Source organism: Ursus americanus, chromosome 16 (assembly GCF_024610735.1).
Source record: "Ursus americanus isolate L20-20 chromosome 16, mUrsAme1.1.p, whole genome shotgun sequence".
NCBI lineage: Eukaryota > Metazoa > Chordata > Mammalia > Carnivora > Ursidae > Ursus > Ursus americanus.
This window is the reverse complement of record NC_142142.1, coordinates 16,474,807-16,492,785: the sequence shown is the minus strand read 5'-3', so window position 1 is coordinate 16,492,785 and position 17,979 is coordinate 16,474,807.

The window sequence follows — 17,979 nt, the reverse complement described above, 5'->3', positions numbered from 1 at the left end:
TTTTTGTGGTCTTCTTTGAGGCTTAGGATGAGCTGCTTTTTTCTCCAGAGTCTTTAAATTGGCTAATCCCAAGTCACCAAGGGCCTTCCTTATCAAGGACCACTTTTACCTTGCTTCTGCTTGAAGTTTTCAGAACTACAAAGATGGTAAGAATTTTAGCCATAAATAAGCTTAAGATTTACCTATAGCCCTAATGTTCTTGTGGCATTATTTCTACACAGCATCTCCCTTCCTCAACCTCAGAGCCAAGGCATGTTTCCTTTCACTTTCCTAGGATTGAGACCAGGTTGGATGGGTTTATTTAGGTTGTTTTTACCTAAGTGAATTGCCCCTTCAGGCACAGATTTTATTGCTCTTGAGGTTTTATTACGACTTCCTAAGTCCTAGGAGACTCTTAAAATCTAAGCCTTTTACAAGTTTGGGAAAAAGACTCAGAACAAAAGTGATTTTAGTTCTCTACTCATCTCATTGGATTCCTGCCTTTGCATAGAGTTCAGTTTAATGATTCATAGATTCTTGTCAGCTCTGTATTATTTTAGGAAGATATTTAGAGTATTTTAACCCAGATTATTAATTAATTGTTTGCAGAAGGTTGATACAAACCCCTGAAATTAACAGAAAGAGAAAATGTTTTCCATGTCTCTTTCTTTTATAGTTTACTTTTTCTTGCTCTTTCTTTGCCTCACTTTGTATAATTTCTTCTAATTTAGTTTCCATTTCTCAACTTCTCTCTTTAAGCATGTTTAATTAATTGTTCAGCCTTCCCATTGATTTTGGGGGATGGGGTACATACAAGTACCTTACCATACAACGCAAAGATGTTGATTATCGTTTGATGGGTTTTGGTAGATGTATACTATTGTGTAATAACCAGCCCAATTAGGATCTAAAATGTTTTCATACCCCAGTAAATTTTAAATTCTGTTGTGCCTCCTTCCAATTAGTGATCTCTTTACCAGGCCACACTGTTCCAGTATCTACAGCCAAAGCTTAGTTTTATCAGTTCTGCTCTAAAATTTTATATAGGGGCGCCTGGGTGGCACAGTGGTTAAGCGTCTGCCTTCGGCTCAGGGCGTGATCCCGGCATTGTGGGATAGAGCCCCACATCAGGCTCCTCCGCTATGAGCCTGCTTCTTCCTCTCCCACTCCCCCTGCTTGTGTTCCCTCTCTCGCTGGCTGTCTCTATCTCTGTCAAATAAATAGATAAAATTTAAAAAATAAAATAAAATTTTATATTAATAGTATCATATTTAGTACATTATATTATAGCTGTCTACTCAAACTGAATGTCATATTTTTCAAATTAATGCATATTACTGTATTTATCAGTACTTCATTCCTTTATATTTCAAGTGCATTCAATTGTTTGAATATGCAGTAATGTGTTCTTCCATTTACCTGGTAATGGACATCTGGGTTATTTCCAAATCTTTGCTCATGTAATGCTTATTGTATAGTGTTTTTGTTTGTTTGTTTGTTTGTTTTTGTTTGTTTTTTGTGGAGCTGTGTTGTCATTTCCATTGGGTTATTACCTAAAAATAGAATTGCTAGGGCAACTTATTTGAAAATGTATTCACTGAACACTTGACAAATCTGATTTAAAAAACAAGCAGAGCTTCGGGAAATTCAGTGAAAAATAATCAGGGTACATGCAAATAAAATCATATAGTAATCAAACAGTTTAAAATCAAAGGTAAAGAACATATCTTAAAAACTGCCAGAGAAAAATGAAACTTTACAGATAAGGGAACAATAGTCTGAATGACATCTTGTTTCTTATAAGAAAAATTAAATGACAGAGGACAATGAGATGACATCATTGCAAGTCTGAAAAAAATTGTTAACTTAAAATTCTATACTGAAGGAAAGTTTTTTTTGAAAAATGAAAGTGATATATAGACATTTTCAAATATACAGAAGATGGAAGAATTTGTCAATGGGATATCTGCACTATAATACATTCTATAGGCTACTGGGCTTGCTGCGGCTTTTGTGGTAATCACTCCTTCCTTGCTACTTCTCTGCCACCTACTCTGCTGCCTCAGTCATGAGCATTCCATTGCCTCTGTGGGTATGTCCTCTCATCACTTTTTGGACTTTTCAGTACTATAGTATTACCACTGCTGCTGCTGCTCCTTCTCCTCCTCCTGCTCTTCTTCTTTCTCCTTCTCCTTCTCCTCCTCTTTCTCCTCCTCCTCCTCCTCCTCTTCCTCCTCCTCCTCCTCCTTCTTTTCTTCTTCTTCTTCTTCTTCTCCTTCTCCTCCTCCTTCTCCTCCTTTTCCTCCTCCTCCTCCTCCTTTTTTTTTTTTTTTGAGTAGCTTAGTTTTACTTTTTAGGTTCTTAATTCTACCTTAACTTTTTCTTTAAACACTGAATGCACTGTTAAATTTCACACTGTTAAATTTCATATCCAAGGTCTTTGATCATCTAGAGAAATTTATGATTTGTTGTTTCTCCTGAATCATATGGTGGTTTGTTTCCTTATATGTTTGTTAATATGTTTGTGGTTCAATTTAATCCGAGTGCACCCAAGGGTGTTAAACTGATGATGTTTTTCCTTCAGAGGACTGCATTTGTTTCTGTTGGAAACTGGTAGGCATTGCTGATTTAGTACTGCTTTAGTCCTCATTGAAGGTCTAGGCTTAAAGTAGAGGAGTCCCAGGTTCATTCTGTATGTCTTCATGTGGGCTCAAGATAGCACAGCAGTAATGTGGAAATTTATCCTTAGGTAACCTGGCTTCCATATTCTCCTATAGCCCACTACTCTTAAATCTTGTTTTGGCTCTTTGTTGCTAATTTTTCCTTCCTTCTTTCCCCTTTTCCCCCCTTACTTCATGATATGTTTATAATTTATTATGAAGTCTGTTTTAATACACCCAGGAATTAGTTTTATTGTTACAGAAGGGTCCTTCTAAACTGCCATACTGCAGAGGGTGACAGATGAGAGTCTAATCTTTAGGCTGGAAATGTCACCCTGCCTCATTTAGTCTCAGTTGGTTTTCCCTGTGTGAAATGGAGACACAGATAAGGCCACTTCAAGATGATGCTGAGGACTGTTGAGGTATTGTTTGTGAACTCACTTTGCAACCATTGGTTACACAGCAGTTAGCACATAGAAGATGTTCAATCATTCCTTGTCAAATGAGCCAGTAGATGAACATAAAGGCTTTACCACCTGTGGACCTAGAGAGAAAAATTGGAGCATGCTTAGCAGTTTCCCGTACTCAAGCTGGAGAGTCTGGGCAATGTTGTCTCCCTCCCTGTGAAGACATGCTGCGATCAAACTAGAAATAAAAGGAAAATGTGAAGAAAATGTTGCTTGTTATATGGGATTCTACTGGGAATGCTTGAGAAAGGGAGATGGAAGAGGATGTGAGAAACATGTTGACAGGATAAAACACAACAAGATGGCTAGTGAACTTGAGAACAGCTGTGAAAGGAACGAGCACAATAACAATCAGAAATTGCCAGAAGGAGAAAATACTGAAATAGTTTTATGCTGTTTTTCATCTCAGGCCCTTATTGTCTGATAAGCAGCTGTATGTGGTATGCACACTCTTCTTGCCTTACTCTTTCCTCATTAATAAACCACTGACTGTTGTATTCTTAGCTACTGTTTATATAATTTAGTTTTCATTAACTTTTTTATTTTCAACACCAACACTAGCAGGATCTCTCATACACACAATATTTTAATTAATACTTTAACACGGTTTCTGAAATGGGCATTTTTATCCTTTTTCCACTTAATAAAATTGAAGTTACTATCTCATAATTCTTTCCTTTGATTTGCAAGACAAGATTCAGAGTCTTCCTAGTAGGATTATTTCCTTAGATTGTCTCCCCTTGACCCCACAGCTCAGATTTCTCAGCAATAGTCATGACATAAAACAGATTCTGTTCTTTGTATGTCTGAATTCTATGATGAATTTTTATGTCTTGTATATTTCTAAAGGGATTGGGCAGGTCTTTAGCATTTGGAGCTTAATTATTGGTATGGTTGCTTTTATAGTCTTTTATAGTCTTTTCTCTTTGGTTGACAGATGTTTTCATGAATGTGCTTTTTACTTTACTTTCTTTATTCCTTTTCGCAATAATAAATCAATGCCAATACAGGATACTTTAATCTTAATGAGAAAAATAAGAGAACTACAAAACTGTGTTAATACACAGAAAGCATGACATGAGACCCAGAGGTTTCAAAGTTTTGAGTTTGGTGGAAATAACCTGAGAGAGGAAAAAATGGTCTTTTACGTGATTTAGTGTCCACAGGATAAAAATAAGCATAGTGTTTGCAAGTACCTCACATATTAATGAATATTTTTTGTTGCTGTTTATTGTCATAGAAGGAATGATGAACAACTCACTCGGAAGCATCCCTCCAGAAAATACAGCTTGTGTTGGTGAGACTACTTATTACTATATCTTTTGGGGGCTTTATGACGCAACATAAAAATAAAGAACAATTCAATGAAAGCAGTTCCATGAGGGGAAATATGGTACAGTCCAGGTGTGTAGTTTTCACAACTTAAGTACATGTATTTACGTAAAATTTAAAAAGAGCCATTTAAAGTGTACATTTTGATGAGTTTTGACAAGTTGATACACCCACATATCCATATATTCACCATAAACATTTTTGTCACCTCTAAAATTCCTGTGTCCCATTCTAGTGAACCCCCCACATTTTCTAAGGTACCACTGATATGCTTTCTTTACCAAAAATTTAGATTTGTCTTTGCTAGAGTTTCATCTAAATGGAATCATAAATATGTACTCTTTTATGTCTAGCTTCCTTTGCTAAGCATAGTGCCTTGGGATTCATCTTTATTGTTGAATGTGTATCTACTTCATTCTGTTTGGTTGACCAGTATTCCATTGTATAACTAGGCCATGTTTTAAAGCTAAAAAGAAGTTTCTTTACCTAGAATAACTTTGACCTGATCCTTTGGGCTGAACAGTTTTTCTAGAGTTTAAATATATTAATTCCCAAAAGAAAATGTTTTTACTATGCAATATATTTATATGCTAATATCACAAGATACTAAAATACATTTTTTTCTGTCATTATTAGCTAGAAGTTCAAGAAAATAGGTGGCAAATGCTACCACATTTCCAAAGTAAGGTGCAAATCTACCTGAATGGAATTTAGAAAACAGGCAATCAAAACTGACTGTTTTCTCAGCTTTTGGTTTACCTTCCACCTCAGTTATTTAAGACATTGGAGAGACCAAGAGTGGCTGGGAATTCAAGCTGAATTTTCTAGAGTGTTGTTAGTGTGCTATGAGTCCTATAGAGTCATGAGCAATGCTGTCAGTAGTTCTTCCTTTTTTGCCAAAGGAAATAGGCTTCAAGGAGGCCACTTGGAGAATCTGATCCTGTGCCCCTAGAGTCTGTTAAGATGCATAGTCTGGTACTGGACGCATGCTTGAGAGGTTTCAAAATGAAAGGGTGTGGCTGGAGCTGCATGTTTGACAGTAGAGGTAAGGCTGGTGGCTGCATTGTAGAAGTACCTGTGTTGTGCTCCTACCAACAATGAGGCAAGGTGTGTTTGTGAGGAACAAAGGTGTGTGAGTGTGTGTTGAAGGGGGGAGATAAAGAACCTGAGGCCATGTTAAAGGGATACTGTCCATGAGCACCTTGGAGGGATGGTAGAACACCAACCAAAAAAAAAAAAATAAATAAATAAAAGAGATTATTTGTGGAAATTTCCATGTATACCCAGAGGTTGAAAGGGGGTGTATTTTCCATGTTAGGGAACTGTAGGAAAAAACTGCAACATTTGATTCAAGGGGCTTCTCCAAAGAACCTATGATAGCATCCTATGAACAAATGAGTCCTCTTGATTATCTCAAATCCAGAGAGTAGAGACGTGAGTGTATGGTAGGCCAGTAAGCTAAGACCTTTCTGCCTTTAAAACTTTTCTGCCTCCCCTGTGTTCAACCCTAGAGATACTGAAGCAACCTGGTAAATGGGGAAAGGAGTGAAAGCCCAGAACAGGTGGAAAATAAAATCAAACATACATCTTTAAAGCAAGTCTAAGCTGGGAGAGAGTGGAATTTCAACTCTAAGTCTAGATATTATTTATTTTATCCTTACACCTGATTGGACATATAGATAACTACATGATGACTACTTTATGATTTAAAAACGGCATCTGAGGAGCAGTTATGAGATAGGCCTACAGGGGATGTCTGACTGGGCAGTAGAGAAGAAAAGGATAACACTCCCCCCCCCCAGATTGTATTCCATAAACTCAGCTTGTTCAAAAGTCATATAGTTTGTTTATTCTTGCATGATTGCAATTTATTTTCAAAAATAAATTTAACAGGCCAAAATGGCTAACAGTAACCACAATTAGTGTGTTATCAGTGTGAAATCATTGCTACCATCTATTATGAAACACACCACCATATCCATGTAATAGATAACCACTGTGCCATTAGCATGCCTGGTAGATATAACATTTTCACATACCATACAGCATGGAAAAGAATGCTTTAATTTTAAAAATGTTTTAATTTATAAAATGGATGATTGCAAAAATAGGATCTCTGTTAGAAGAATTTGCAGCTTGAATTATTCTGGTGGGTAACCTCCTAGATATGTAATCTTTTGTTGTATCTAGGATCATTTTCAGGCGGCAAGCCTTTTAGGTAATTCCCCAGAAGTATCAGCTCAAATAATAATACATAGTGGCTGGCAGACAGTGTTTAAAATAGCAACAAGTATTTCTGGGTAGGCAGCTGGGATTTTTGGTCTCAGCGGGTGGATGACTTATGTTTTGGGGTGGTTTATTTGATTTGGAGAAGAACTCCAAGTGAAGTTGGCTTCATCTCATGGCAAGAATTAAGCGGCAAGAGGTAGGTGAACTCTCAGGTTCTTAATCAAGTGGAAGAATTGAGTTCCTACTCATAGAGTCACAAGACAACTGGATCCAGGTTGACATCCAGATAATTGCTGTCCACTCTACCTGCTCTAGATGCTGGGAGTAAAGTAGCAGAAGTAATGCAGAAACCATCTATTATATGTGGGGGATTAAGATTTCGTCTCCACCATGTTACCAATATTGCTTTAGTCAAAGTCACTAATAACCTTCAGGTGGAAAAAGCCAGTGGTCTTGTTACTAGTCTTATTTTCGCACTTTGATACATTTGATACTTTCCTCCTCCTTGAAACATTTTATTCATTATCCCTCACAGGTACGTCTTTCTGGGCCCTCCTACCTCAATGGTCCCTCCTCAGTGTCCTTTACTATATTGGAATGGCTTATACTAGAATTTTGTATATTGGAATGGCAGAGGTATCCATCTGCATACTTACTTTATCCTCTACCCAAATATACTCTTTAAGAGATTTCAACCATCCCATGTTTTAATGCCATGTATTTGTTGACAAACATCCCAGTATATAATACTATCTTTGACTTTTCTCTGAATTCCGGTGTCCTATCCAACAGCTTACTAGGTGTGCCACCTGGATGATTTTTACCTTCAAACCCATTCCCCGGGTCTTCCTTTTCCACTAAGTGGTAACCGTAATTTTAGTGTTCAAGATAGAAAAAAATGTAAGGTCATTCTGGAAACTTCTCTTCCTCTGACATTCTACATCTGTTATGGGCTGACTTGTGGCCTTGCAAAATTCATATGTTGAAGCCCTAACCCATAATACCTCAGCATATGACTGTATTTGGAGATAGGGCCTTATTTAAAGAGGTAATTAAGGTAAAATAAGTTCATGACTGTTGTCCTTATAAGAAGAGGAGATCATGACACAGATACACACAGCAGAAGGACTATGTGAAGGTACAGGGAAAAGAATATGGCTATTTGCAGGCCATGGAGAGAAGCCTTTGAAGAAACCAGTCCTGCCAACACCTTGGTCTTGGATTTCTAGCCTCCAGATCTGTGAGACAATGGATTTCTGTTGTCTAACCATCCAGTCGTGGTGTTTTGTTAAGGCAGCCCTAACAGCATAATACAATCTCTAATCTATCAGTCACTCCTCTTTTTTTCTGGTTTAAAACATATATCTCAAATATAATCATTTGCCATCACCTCCTGTGTTCTTCTCATGGTTCAGGTCACCACAACTTTTATTTGGTTCCTCTAATATCTTCTTAACTGAAATCCCTACTTTTATTAATTCTCTGTTTAGTTATTTCTATCAAGCTGCCATAGCAGTTCACCTAGGCTCAAAACCTTCCTGTAGATTCTTGGTTTTTCTTCTCAAATTTCAAAATTTAAAAAATTTTGCTCTGGATTATAAGACCTTACATGATTTGTTCTCACTCCCCCCACCCCCTACCCAGGTACCTTTCTCTTATTATCTTTCACCACTCTCCCCTTGACTTCCTCCTTCTCCTTGTTTTTTGACTACTCCAAGCTCACTTTTATCTCAGGAACTGTGTATTACTATTCCCTCTATCTGGAGATACATGGAGCTTTTCTCTCTTGCTTCTTGCAAGTCTTTGCTCAAACGTGGACTCATTAAAGGGAAATTCTTGATTATACTACGTAAAATGGCATTTTCAGCCTGGTCATTCTCAATCTTATTGCATGCTTTATTTTCCTTTATAACACTTACCTGTTCAATATTTATTACTAATAATCTATCCCTCTAGAATGTAAACTCTATCATTACCTGGAATTTTGTTTTTTAACTGCTTCATTGCCAGCACATATCATGGTACCTGGCACAATACTTAATAAATATTTACTGATCACTGAATTAATACCCACTGATGTGTGCTTAGTATAAGATTGGTTCAGGAAGGGAGCATAGCTGAATGTTGAGGACATCTGGGCTTGCACTGAGGAAAAACTGCTAAAAACATTGAATTGCAGACGCAGTTTTGATAGGTGTAACAAACTGAACAATTCAAAGTGGTTATGTAAATAACAGTTTGCTTGCTCCAACCAATGCCTACAGAGGGCCACTAATAATGCAGTACTCTTGGTTGATTTATAAAAGATAGTAAGTTTTATATGAATTGCTCTAGTTTCTCTACCTGTATGTTTTTTTCTCCCTTTTGTTTATTAAGCTTATTTTGTCTTCTTTCCATTTCAGTATAGTGAGATTTGATCTCTGTTTTCTCTAGAAAACAGAGCAGGGATCAATGTATGGAGGTATGGGGAAAAAGCTCTGTTCCAAATTTACAAAATGCTTTCTAGTAGTCAGAACTTTCCAGAGATAGCTAGCCTGCGTTAGCAGGTGGTATATTCTCTGGCAGTATTAATGTTATAGTTGGAGGAACACTGGTGGGAGTGTTACAGACAGGGACAAAAGCACTGGATTTCAATTTTAGATGGCTTTAAGGTAACTGATCCTCTTATCAGCCTTTATAGGGGCAGGGGGACAGAACAGATACCAAAAGCAGTATACCTATTAATATCAATGGAAGACAAGATAGTCATATAGCCATTTATTTATATCCATGCTTTTTCTCCCTTAATAGATCACAAACCAATCAAGGACAGTGACTAATTAACTGAGCAATAATGATGGTTATGACCAATGCTGATGGCATCAATGACAACAAGGTTTTTAAAAAATATATTAATTGGTTCTTAAAAGTTATGAATATTCAGTGTCTATTCTTGAAAATTAGAAAATGTTAATTAAAATTTACATGACTCATAGATAGCCAGAATTAACCTTTGGGTGCCCTGGGTCTTTTTACCATGCAAAACAAAATTTTTCTTTTCTTCTCTTCCCTCCTCTCCCCTCCTCTCCTTTCTTCATAGTCACTGTCGTCGTCGTCTTCTTCTTCTTCTTCTTCTTCTTCTTCTTCTTCTTCGTCTTCTTTGTAGTTAAGAACAAGGGCTCTGAAATTAGACAGCTCTTGATTCAAATTGTGGCTTCAAACATAGTAATCATGTGAGAAATAACAAGTTATTTAATTCCTATGAATCTTGGATTCTTTATTTATAAAAGGTGGCTAATAATAGTACATATTCCACCTTATTCTATAGTCTTGAGAATTAGTCATGGCAAAATATGTAAAGCATTTAACATAGGGTCTAACTCATAGCCAGTGCTCAATATAACTTAGCATAAACAACATATATTATAAGATTATTAATAAATAAATAATAGTTATGTGTTTGCAGTTGCTGTCCACATAGCAAACAGATATGAAGGATGTGAGTCTATTACTTTATGTTGTAGATGGTTGACCTACCTGGCCTCTAAGAGTGCACCAGCCTTAGTGGGCTCTGTGTTCCTGTCTTAGACTCCACTTTCATTTGCCATGTAAGTTATAGGCTAGCACACTGTAAGAACAGCCCTGGTATAATAAACTGGGAAATCTGTACAGCCTGCAGGGGTGGCTTGTGTCCTCATTATTGGAGAAGAAAATGTATTCAGCCTCATCCAGGCCCTTTTCTGCTTACAATTCCATATTGATTAAACTTTGCCATTCCTGACTTCTTCAAATTGCTCTCTCATGCCTCATCTCCTTGTTGCTTTGCCATCTGTTTAATGTGTCTCTTGCTGGCCTGATGATCTAGCCTTCATTTTTCTTTGCATGGATTCCACAGTCAATCAGGTAAAAATAAAAAATGATAAATGAGCATCTATTGAATGCCTACTATATTTGATATTTTCCAAAATGTTACCTAATTCACAGTAACCCTATCAAATGGGTATTACATCCATTTCTACTTGACAAATAAAGAAACAGCACCCTGACCATAAAACTACAAATAGGAAGAACTGGGATTTGAACTACATGTCTATGCTCTTACCACTAGCCTGCTCTTTCCAATGCTTATAGGTAATACCATGTGTTAGGTGATGTGTAAAAAGCTGAACTAAGCGAGGCAAAGCCCCCATCCACAAAGAGCTTATAATTTAGATCATGATTCAAAAAGACAGAGGCTTATGGCATCCTTGATAGGTAACGGAAATTAATGCAGCTGTCCATGGAAATGTAATGAGTGGTGGGAAATAGGATAAATGGGAGAATCCATTTTTCTTTTCAAGAGTGCAGTTGCTACTTTGTAGCCATCAGGGAAGCTCTGTCCACTGTTGCCTTTTGAATTAAAAAAAAAAAAAAAACAGAAAATCTGGATTTTTGTGTTATCTTCTTATTTTTAGATATTGAAAACTAGAAAAACAATAATAATAGCAACAAAGCAATATATGGACCTATAGAATAGGTAGAGCCCATTACATTTCCCAGAGATGTCTGGCAGGCTATCTTTTCTACTTCTGCAGCACTGGGTTCTGGAATGTTATCAGACCAATCCTGACTGAACCTGGAAAATGCAAGCATGGTGTTTGAGAGCTTGGCTCTATATTGTATAGTCCATGTTTATGTTGTAAATTGCAGAACTTTGAGATTGATGGGTACTCTAGGCCAAGATGAGGTGGTCCTTGGCACATATGCTGATAAGGTGAAAGATGACTGCTGTGATTCCAAGAGTGCTCATGTGATTCTTGCTCATATAGATGTTGTCATGTGCAACTGTGAGGCTTTGGAAATCTACACATGTCTCTCCATGTTGGAGACTCAGATTATTTTTTTCTACCGGGTACCTTGACTATGATGATTTTATTTTATATAATTCAGATAAGTAAATCATGTTTGATTTATCTGCACTCTTCTATATCAGGTATTTCTGCAATTCTTAACTATTATTGGCATTTGTCAAAGAGTGGTTGTATTTTATTCAAGAAAATACACCTATGGACTTCAGTTGCATACTGATGACTGAAGACCTCTGGTCTAGGTCTTAAAATCAATGTGCCCATTAGACGTGAGAATGCTAGAGATGTGCATCACACACACACACACACACACACACACACACACACACACACACACAAATCCAAAAAACAAAAAAGCAAAAAACACAGAAGAGATAAAATTGGATTCAGGAGTTCTATGCAAAGATTAAATACTGAGTCTGAGAGGAGCAGCATGAACTGGTCCTCAATGTGTGGAAGAATTTTGATGGGTAGGAAATAGAAGGACATTCCAACTATGGAGGAAACACAGTGAGAAAGAAGGTTTCCAGGTAGGAACTAATCAATGAAATTTGTTCCAGGGAACAAAAATTAAAGCAGTCTGAACATGTGAAGTTTCCTAGAGAGGATGACTGAATGATAAAGCCAAGAACTTCAGATTATACTCAGTAAGGATGGGAAGAACACTGATTGTTTTCCAAGAAACCTTTGAGTCTATGAATATTTCTGTTCCTTTGAGGTGCATGTAACTAAGTTCAGGCATTAGGTAGATTATGATGAATTACATACCCACTTATTGCCTTCATGTTTCCAGTCCAATGGATGAGATCTGCATGGGTCATGTAAGCATGAAAATAGTTTCAAATGGTGTTAAATATCATGAGGGCATGTAACAACAGGAGGACCTAAAAGAATCTTTGGAAACAGAAATTAATTCTTGGAGGTGATTCTTAAACATGTGAGATAAGATTTGAGAGGAGAATAAAGTTAAATAGGAGAAGGGGCAGACAAAATAGCATGTATGAATGAATGGTCTCAGGAGAAAGAAGCATGGCTATGGAGAGAGAAAGACCAGTGTAGCCGAAGCACAGAGAGATAAGAAGATAGGCATAAAATGAGCTTTCCTGAGGTGGAAAGGCTCTAAAAGATTCTGATCTTTATTTCAAAAGAAACGGGAAGATGACGTGATTACATCTGAGCTTCCAAGAGGGAGATAGTCAGAGGACTCAGAAACACTTGAATCCTTTAGCTTAACCAAGCTTTTTCCTCAAGAAGAGCCATGGAAATCATAATCCCAGAACAGACAAAGGAAAGCAAAGTGAAATTAAGTAAGCTTTAAGAGTATATTAGGCATCTCTTTTGTGGCACTTCAATATCTTCTCAGCCACCTCTCATCCTAGGAATGCTTTGGAGACTGATACCTTGAGGTTTTTGACAAGACTTTGGCAGGTTCAATGGGACAGTGCCTTGGCAGGCCTATACCTTCTCTCCTTCACTTCCTTCTCTAATGCTGTCGGAGCTCTTGTGCATCCATGTGCAAACTGGAAGTGCGGGGCTACTCTTGACCAAGGTAGGCATAAACAATAGATAAATACTTGCCCATTAGTTTACCAGGGCAGACAATTCTGAAACAATTTTCCAAGAAAGTGTTCTTATTTGTTTGCTTACGGATTTTTTCCAGCTTTATTGAAGTACTATTGACAAATAAAAATGGTACATATTTAGGTCGTACAATGCAATTTTTAAAGGTATACAATATGATGTTTTAACACACGTATACATTGCAAAACAATTACCATAATCAAGTTAATCAACACATCCATCACCTCACATAGTTAACTTTTTGCGTGTGATGAGAACACTTAAGATCTACTCTCTTAGAAAATTTCCAGTGTACAATGCAGTATTAACAGTAGTCACCAATGTCTTCATTAGATCCCCAGAACTTATTCATCTTATAACTGGAAGTTTATACCCTTTGACCAACATTTCTACATTTCCCCATCGCACTTGCCCCAACCCTTGACAACTACCATTCTGCTCTGGTTCTGAGTTTGACTTTTTAAGATTCTACACATGACTGAGATCATACGATATTTGTGTTTCTGTATCTGGCTTATTTCACTTTGTGTAATGTCCTCCAGTTTTATCCATGTTCTCACAAATGGCAAGACTTCCTTCTTTTAAAAGAGTGATTAATATTCCACTTTGTTTATATATATCTTTCACATTTTCATTATCCACTCATCTATCAATGGACACTTAAGTTGTTTCCATATCTTGGCTATTGTGAATAGCGCTGCAGTGAATGTGGGGGTGCAGCTATCTCTTTTAGATTCTAAGTTCCTTTCATTTTAATGTATGCCCGGAAGTGGGATTGCTGGATTTTATGGTATTTTATTTTTTAATTTTTTGAGGAATCTCCATAGTGTTTTCCATAATGACCGTACCAATTTACATTCCCACCAATAGTGCACAAGGGTTCTGAGGAATCCCATGAAGGTCTTGATAGGAACCTTATAAAAGCCCTGGAGGTGGCCAACCTGGTACACATTTCTTATTTACCATTTTCACTCACCCTCTCCTGTATCTTGCTCCTTGGGATCCCATTCCCAAATAAACTACAAGCATCTATGTTTTGGTCTCAGGCTCTGCTTTTTAAGAGAACTCCAGCTAAGACTAAAGCTCTCTCATGACTTCTGATTCAGAAATTGGATAAACTAGCAAACAAATTCTGAGTTTTCTGCCTAGTTTAACATTTCCTTTTTAATTTCAATAGGTGGCTATTCTTGCTTCCTGATACCAATCAGCCAAAGGTGATCACTGACATGAGTTTTTGTACTGCTTCTGTATCAGACTTTTCCATTTAGGCTGTATTCTTTGATCAGGATGAAATTAAACAAAAAATCAACAACAACGTAAATGAAAATACATCCCTGAATAGTTGGAAATTTAAAAACACATTTCTACATTAAGTCAAAGAATTTCTATATGAATTGGAAAATGTTTACAACTGGATACTAACAAAAATAGTATGTATCAAAACTTGTGGATACAATCAGAGTATTACTTTGAGGAAAAATTTTAGCTATAAGTGCTTATATTAGCTTGAAAGAAAAACCGAAAACTTTTAACAAGCATTCAACCTAAAACATTTATAAATGCATAACAGATTAAACAGAAAAGTAATAAAAAAAAGTAAAAGTATGATGAAAAAATAAAGATAAACTAAAAAGGATAAACAAAGCCAAAAATTGGTTCTTTGAAAACATTTTTAAAAATAGACAAACCTATGGTAAAATTAATCATGAAAAATATACCATGGGATTTCTGGAACATAGAGCATGTATATGCTCAGATTAAGTAGATATTGACCAACAGTTTCCCAATTCACACTCTCCTCAGTAGAGTGAAGGCATCCTACCTTTCAACAACCTCTCCAACAAGGTTTTATCAACAAAATCAACCTGATTTACTGTAATTAACATAAGCTTTACAGGCCTGTAGACCTGAGCTCAGACACTGGTTCTGCATTTATAAACTCTGTGATTTGCTTGAGTCTTTGCACCTTTCTGAGATTCAATTTCCTTACTTAAAAAAATGAAATATTTGTTTAATCTGAGGATTATTAGAGTATTAAAATGAGATATCCATGTAAGGATATAATATAGTTCCTCTTGCAATTTGATTAATAAAGAGAAACTGTTGCTTTATGATGCTGATGCCCATATTTTAGTCTTCACACTAGATTAATATTCTCCTTCAGCCTAAGGGTTATATCTTATTCATCTTTTTAATCCTATAAACGTGAAGCTCAATATCTTACATAGAAAATGCTCAATAAATACTAAATAAAGGAATATATAAATGCCATTATTAATACATACATAAAAGTTCATACAGTTGGTGCCATTTTACTATGTAGACAATATGATAGGCAGGTTTGCCCTTGGGTTTTGCTACATTATCCTATGCTAATCCATTTGGCAGGAACTATAGCTAAACTACATGAAACTGGCCACTTTTGCAGATAAAAAGGCTTAAAACCAGCAACTTCATATGGTTCAACCTAATGCCCTAGAGTAGTTATCTACAGCTGTTCTTTCTTGGTTTCTATTAATTTTTATTTTCGTGCTCTTTAGGCAACATCTGCTTAGGGGCTTCCTTTAACTTTTAAGAATCTTACACTTTTTATAGAAGTTAGCTTCATAAGTCTTTCACCATAAATAAAGAAACTTTTCCAGGATTACATTCTGTAAACTCGCATACTGTTGGAGAAAGAACCAAAAATTTGAATCAGAATGGGATTTTAGCTCCGGTGCAGATACTAACTAGTTGTGCAACGAAGTTACAAATTAGTTTACCTTTCTGAGTTTCCTTTTCCTCCTCTCAAAGTGAAATGCCTTAAGCTGGTAAGATTATTCCTGAATCTTCTTTCAGTTATAAACGTCTTTAATCTAAACATGAAGCAATGATTATTGTACACATGCTTTATTGAGTCTATTATTAATAAAATCCTGTGTAAGGTACTGGTGATGCACATATGACTATGTCAATAATTTGGTGTGAGGCTAAGTGTGTAACAGAATAGTGCAATTAAAGGAGGAATGGATAGAGTCTGAAATCTATCTTCATGGCTTATTTGTTGAATTCCCATAAGAAAAGCACGTAATATCTCTTTATTCTCTTACTCTATAAAATAAGAATAACAATAATAGCTATTTTAGGTATACCAGAGGATAATAATGAGTATCAAAATTGGTAATGCTTGTAAGAGGTCTTCAAAAGGTCTAAAATAGGAGTTTGCAGGTTTGGTTATATCACAGGTCAGTAAAAGATAAAGAAACAAAAATTTAGGAAATTACATAGTGTTAATGGTTTGTTTACCTTTTAAGATGCTTCTAATTTTATAACAATTTTAGATTCATAAAAATTTGTGAATATAGCACAGAAAGTTCCCATAACATTCTCCAGCCAGTTTTCCCTATTATTAGCACCTTACATTAGAATGGCACATTTGTTACAGTTAATGAATCAATATTGATAAATACTAATTAAAAAGTCCATACTTTACTTAGATTTCCCGAGTTTTTATTTAATGTCCTTTTTGTGACCCTGGATCCCATTCATGATACCACATTACATTTTGTCATCCTGTCTCTCTAGGTTCTTCTTGACTGTGACAGTTTCTTAGACTTTCCTTTGTTTTTGGTGACACTGATAGTTTTGAGGTTTACTTGTATTTTCTAGCATATCTATCAATTGAAATTTGTCTGATTTTTTTTTTCATGATTAGACTGGGCAACATTTTTGTGGATTCCTACGTTCTTTTGACATACGCATATACTCACCTAGTTGGCTTTTTGTTTTGCGCACTTGCTAACTTCTGGCATTACAAGATGTTCCAGGTTCACCTTGTATATTTCCTGCCTCAGTTCTAGAATCAGCAATTTTTCCAAGGGTCCCTGGCTTCTTTTATTGGGAAATGGTATTACAAACCAAGGTCTGGGTGTTAAATGTACTTCTGCTATTGAGGTGTCATTCTTTTAGCCCTCTTAACTGACATAGCACAGAAATAGGTGTGTGTCTTTTACACATATATGTATATAATAATTTATATATGTATCTATAGATATTCATATACAGAATCATGTATATCTATATGAACCCAAGCATGAATTCCTACTCATGTCTCCAATTCTAATCTATTACTACATGGATTATTCTAGTCTCTTCCCTTGCTTATCCGTAAATTCCCACTCCTACAGTAAGGACTGTGGCTATCACCATTTGGCATCTATTTACTTAGCTGTTTAATTTAGTATTCATGTGCAGTGCTATTAGAATTGTTGATCCATTTCTGTAGGATCAGTGAGAGTATAGTCTCTTTTACTTTAGTCTTACAGAGTCCACACATTTCTGAAGTTATTAGGTCGACACCTACCCCACCCTACCCCCTCAACCCCTTCAGTGATGTTATTTCATGTATTTCATACATATAGTGAGGCTGTTTTATCACATTTTTGCTTTCAATCCTGGGATCCTTTGACCTTCTAAATGATTTTTTAAATTTGCATTCATTATGGTTCACTTTTTGTGGTGCAATGTTCAATAAACATAAATGCACAAACGTGTAGTGTCATGTATCCTATATTACAGTATCAGAGTATGTTCACTACCATAAAAACCACACTGTGCTGTTCAAATTCAACTTCCCCTTCCCTCTTCAGCATTCCTGGCAACCAATGATCTTTTTAGCCTCTTAAGAGTTTTGTCTTTTATAGAAATGCCTTATGAATGAAGTAGTCCAGTATGTAGCTTTTTCATACTGACTTCCTTTACTTAGTAATGTGTACTTAAGTTTCCTCCATGTCTTTTGTGGCTTAGTAGCTCATTTCTTTTTTCTTTTTTTTTTCTGAATAAAATTCTATTGTGTAGATGTACCGCCATTTGCTTATTCATTTACCTATTGAAGGACATCTTGATTGTTTCCAATTTTGGGCTATA